We start from the raw sequence: 5810 nt of genomic DNA, 5'->3' as shown, positions 1-5810 counted from the left end.
ATTGGACCAATAGATGAAGCTAGGCCCAACCACCTCTTTTTGGGCCAACGGGTCTCCTTGGTTCTCAACAGCCATATTTGAGAACCTAAGGAGATTCAAATATTCAAATTTAAGATCCAAATTCATATTTAAAAGAAAATTCAGATCCAATAAAAAAACTACGGAAAAAACCACATGCATCTTCTAATAGCCCTAAAGAAATCCTAACATGCTATAAGATTTAGATCCATATTCAATTATTTAATCATATTCAAAAAAATATTAAAAATTAAAATCAAAACTAAAATAATTTTTAAATTCTAATAAATCATATTTTTGGATAAAAATTAAATATCAAAAAAATGTAAAAATACCAAAAATTGTCCATCGGATGTCTGAGATGGACCGAATTTGCATGTTTAGGTCCGATCGATGTTGTTAAATTCACTGTGTCAGTTAACTGGTTGCCATTGAATTTGACAAAAGTGGCATTCCCAAATTGTATGTTTTTTATGTTTATGAGGGTAAATTAGATTTTTGAAGGTATTTTCAACACTTTATTTGCAAATCTATTCCCGTGGATGTGTTCAGCATGGTCAATTTGATCATATTCATGTTTTTTTGATGAAAATTGATGTTTTCTAATTTCTGCTAGACGTGACATCATGTTGACATGAGCAAATATTATCATACTAGTATGTATATGTACAGTGGCTACTATGGTTGCAATGGAAAGTGCATCCAACGGCTGAAAAGATGGCTGAGGGAGAATGGTGATTACACAAATCACATGCAACCAAAACATGCCTAATCAATATAGAAAACGCAAATAATGTACATCTAATTCATTCTCTGCCACTCCCCACGGTAGAGGTGAGCAATGGGCTGGGCGGCTAACGGCCGGGTCCGAACCCGCCCTGCCTGAACTGAGACGACATTCTCTGGGCCGTGGGCCGGCTCAGCCCGTGTGTATATATATATATATATATAGTATATATAGTATAATAAGCCTGGCCCAGCTCGATTAGGCCCACGGGCCTAACGGGTGGGGCATGGGCTGGGGTTTTTCCAGCGGGCCAGCCTGAATCGGGGCTGTTGGCCCAGCCCGACAAATGACCGGGCCGGCCCAGTCAACGGTCCATTTGTGGACCGGATCGGCCTGTTGCCCACCGCTAGCCCATGGGTTTTACACTGTCTCAATATGGGTGCCTTTCGGTACATTAGAAATTCCAGAGTTCCTTGGATTTACATGCTTTCTATTGCCAGGACGAACAAGGAAATCCAGAAATTCTGGATTTTGGCACCAAAATGGACACTCGTCCCAAAGCTAAAATCTAAAAAACGCTATTGATATTTCACTAGTAGTAGGGAGTTCAGAAAAAAAACGAAAGCTCTGGACTTTTTGGTGGCATTTAAAATACATGATTTTTGGGACTGTCTGGACAGTTTGGCTCACGCAGTAGACATGTTTCACATAACATAAGCGACTTGACTAAACCTGACCAAGTTGATCTGACCACTCAATATGAACTCATTGACTAAATTATTGTTGAATGGATGTAAGTTCTTCAATAGAATGGTAATAAAGGAGAAAAAGTTTGCTACCCTCGTGGGTAAGGACCCCCCTAGTTGGAACTCCTAGGGGAGGTTATTTTGATCAAATTTGACCTCATGAATGTGTTTGGCATAGTCAAAATAGTAGGAATCAAACCTTGGATCATAGTTTTTCGATGTAAAAACAAACAGAAAAAAAATACAAATGTCACTTTTTTTACGAGGAGGTTCCTTACCCACGAGGGTAGCAAACATTACCTTGTAATAAAATGGCCTTGCACCATGAACAGTAGAGTTGTGTGAATCGTGACTAAGTTTGAACTAATGGAAATAAATCGTTCAATTGACTCGACCAAGTTCAAGGTTTGAGCCACCAAGGACATAGATAATACGAAGCTATTAGTGTCAGAAGGATAATCATTTTCACAATTAATGTTACTAGAAGGCAAGGAATGATCTTTGTTTAATGTTTCAGTCAGTGTTGTCAAAATGGAATAGAATTGACTTCTCACAAATTTAAGTGCAAATCCTCCGGAATCAGTTTTCCTGATTTTTTTTTTGTGATATTGTTTGCTGTTATATAGTTTAGGCTTAAGTGCATACTACTGGGCCCTATAAGTCATCATGTACTTCATTTCTGTATTTTCCTTGTTTTAGCCTGAAACTTTTTATTTTCACGATTTTGTGAACTTTCTTAAAATCAGGTTTTAAATAAACTGATTCAAAATTATTCCATTTGATTCAGTTTGAGGTGACTTTCTGAATCTTTTTGCAAAATGATTCAGTTCAGAAACCAATTCTGACTTGATGTAACTGTTTATCAAGACCGACCAAAAGCAGCAAGGCTGGTTAGGTCATTTTTGACACTAAAAGAGTAGGGAGGTTCCCCTCGAAGAAGACCAATGTAAAGCAAAGCGGAAAGGAAAAAAGCGAGCAAGCATAAGTCCATGTTTTACATTATGGTGGGGGAACCGAGAAGTTTAAAAGTGACACATGTATGTTATACAAGTATAGATGAATATGAGAGAGAGAGAGATCAGGGTTGTCACGGTTGCTTCTGCTGCCTAATTCTTGATATGCGTGCAGAGCACTTGTACATCCATCTTTGTGCTGGTTTTGATGCATGCACACACACACACATATATATATATATATATATATATATATAAAGAGAGAGAGAGATTGCATATTTAATTGAAGAAAAAGTGTGCTAAAGAAAAGAAATATCAAATGATTATGAGGGTGTAAGTGGGTTGGAACGCTCTCTCATTAGTTGAGCTTCCACATCATTTTCTTCCAAAGGAGAAAGAAGCAATTTAACAATATGAGTTGAGCTACGCTTGCCTCCTTGTCTCCAAAGATGAATGACTTGTACTCTAAACTAGTGGCCAACATGTACACATTGTTGAGAACCAATACTGGAGAATATAGCTATTGGGATCCAGCCAATGCATATCACAACCCTCTTGATCAGCCAATGAATATGCAATCTCACAGAAGCATTGTTCTGTAAGTTGGTCCATTGGTGGCTGTTATAGGAAATTATCAAAAACTGAAATTTGGTATATAGATGTGCTTGTTCAATTATTATTATTATCATTTGGTAGAGATGGGTGTTAATGTTAAGTGCTCATTAGGACAGGGCCAACATGATGTGCCATAAGCGTGACACAACGAAGTGACTGAAAGCTATAAATGGATGATATAATAATAAATGCCGGATGATAATTATGCCCAGTCTCTCGACAGTCTATGACCAGAAGCACCCACATAATCACAAGCCTACAAAAGCAACATAACTCTCTCTCTCTCTCTCTCTCTCTCTCTCTCCATACACGTGGGATGAAAAATGATACGAGACGTTCGTCGTTCGGTTCATGTTTGGCTTGTGAAAAGCTGGTTCAAACTCGTGAAATAGGTTTGACAAGCTGAATACAAACGATGGGTGCTCAGCTTGACTTGACTCGTATAAACTTGTACCAAAATATTTGTATGCATGCTTTATGTCATATAATGTAGATGGTTGAAGTGTTTGGCTTACAAGCAATAAGCTGAGTTCTATTACTTACCACTATGAAACAATGTTTTTATTTTTTAAATAAGCTTAGAGCATGGTTCAATAGGTTTAAATCTCAAATTTTATTATTTTCAACTCTTGAAAAAATAGCAAATGCGACAGTTCGAGCTTGGCTGGTTTAACTCAAGCTTGACATGATTGGTTTGCTTGCCTCGTTTACCAGTCCTACATGCATGCCTGAGTGTGCGTGTGCAGACAAATACACACCACACATGCACACACGCACATAGGCAAGAATGCACTCTTCACACGTAGCCGATTTTATTTTTTTCACCTTCATTGGTGGTAATGTATTTATCCTTTCCTGCTTTTGAGGACAGGAGAGAACGCTTGCACACACTCACACAAAGAGATCGTTTCCTGTATTTGTCTTGGAGAGAGAGAGAGTTGTCACTGCCTTTTGTTTCATTCCTCAATGGAATCTCCCCTACATGGGATTTTATTGCTTTCATGTCAAATTAGGATGAATTGAACACGCACCTTCAAATGTGCCCGTAGTTATCATGGAAACCAAAGCATCACAATAACACGAAAGAAAAGAAAGAAATATATATTATAATAAAGCAAATGGGATTGGGGTGATATATGTTAGCTCTTTTGTCGTTTAAGGCGCTTTGAATGGAATCCCACAAGTTTATAAAATATATAAGGTCTGAAGGGGGGCTTGCCTTGAAAAAAATGAAATCTGTAGCCCACTAAGGAGACCAACCTAAATTAATAATTCATTACAATATGAACCATACCCCTCACATTCTAGTGTTTATAAACAAGGTGGTGCCCCCCCCCTCCTCAACCTAGGCTTCAACAAGTCACAAAGGCCAAGATGACAGGCTTTGGATCTCCCTGTGGAGCCTGCAAGTTCTTGAGAAGGAAGTGTGTCAAGGGATGTGTTTTTGCCCCACACTTTTGCCATGAGCAAGGTGCCACACATTTTGCAGCCATCCACAAGGTGTTTGGTGCTAGCAATGCCTCTAAGCTCCTCTTGCATATTCCGGTGTCTGATCGCTCTGAGGCTGCCGTTACGATATCTTACGAAGCTCAAGCTCGGGTCCAGGATCCCATCTATGGCTGTGTTGCTCACATCTTTGCTTTACAACAACAGGTTTATGAGTTTCCTACATCTGACATTGATGAATTTGTTCCAATATCTTTTTATTGGACTTCAAACTCATAGTTCTTGAAGATGAAAGTTTCACCTGATTTAATTCATAAGCAAAACGCTAATTCACTATGGTCTCCAAGTATCATTTATTGTCTCTATCTTAGGTCCACGACTAACAAGAAGGTGTTTTTCTCATGTTGTAGGTTGCAAATTTACAAGCACAGCTAGTCAATCTCAAGACACAAGTGTCCCGAAGCCTAGTCAATAACAACACCCCAAACACTCATCAAGATAATTTCAATGACTACACACAATTCTCCTACCCACAAGACTCAAATAACATATGCAGCTTGGAAGCCCTGAGAGTGGCTCAGTTACTTTCAAATCCTAATGAAAACTGTGGGGCCTTCTACAATGGACAAACTACAGAGAACAACACTCTTGGGGACTTCTCTTCGAGCATGAACGAGGAATTTCAATATTGTGATGATCCTTCTCAGTCCATGGATTCTCTTGATATGCAAATGGACACAAAGGATTTCTTATATCAAGAGATGGGCAACTGGGGAGTGCTGGAATCCTTGCCTGTTGCTTTCCTTCAGAATTCATGACGCAATGCTATCAAGTGGTCACATTTTCATCCACCTTGAAGTTGCTGAGCCCATTGAGCTGTGTGTTATGGAGGATAACATTGAAAGAATGTCATCAGAAAAATTGGTCCACTCCATTGGACTCATAGCTAGATTATGTTTATCTATATTAAATGGATTAGCCCTAGAAAAAATAAAGAAGACGCATAGAATTTTGCACAAAACACAAGGCTGATATCAATTAGCACTCACATAATCATGTGTCAGCTTTATTTATTGTTGATAGTACCAAATATAATATGTTTTCAATTTTCCCCATATAAACAATGCATTCTTTTTTATCTTTTTAGATAGCTCTGGAATGTGATGCCATCTAAAGGAAATCACAGTAGTTAGACTAAACGTTGTATTATCTTGGAACTAAAACAATAAATTACATCCCATAAATTCAAAGGCTTCAACATTGCTGTCACTAATATCAGAATATGGGATACAAGTGCATTCTCCA

General features: G+C 38.3%; 1 pseudogene; it reads left to right on the top strand.

Moving 5' to 3' along the window:
• Nucleotides 1-4433: 4433 nt before the first annotated feature.
• On the top strand, nucleotides 4434-5323 carry LOC149844977 (LOB domain-containing protein 29 pseudogene; annotated as a pseudogene).
• Nucleotides 5324-5810: the final 487 nt, after the last annotated feature.

Source organism: Nuphar pumila, chromosome 2 (assembly GCF_984573655.1).
Source record: "Nuphar pumila chromosome 2, dmNupPumi1.hap1.1, whole genome shotgun sequence".
NCBI classification, from domain to species: Eukaryota; Viridiplantae; Streptophyta; class Magnoliopsida; order Nymphaeales; family Nymphaeaceae; genus Nuphar; species Nuphar pumila.
This window is presented reverse-complemented; position numbering and strand designations above follow the sequence as displayed.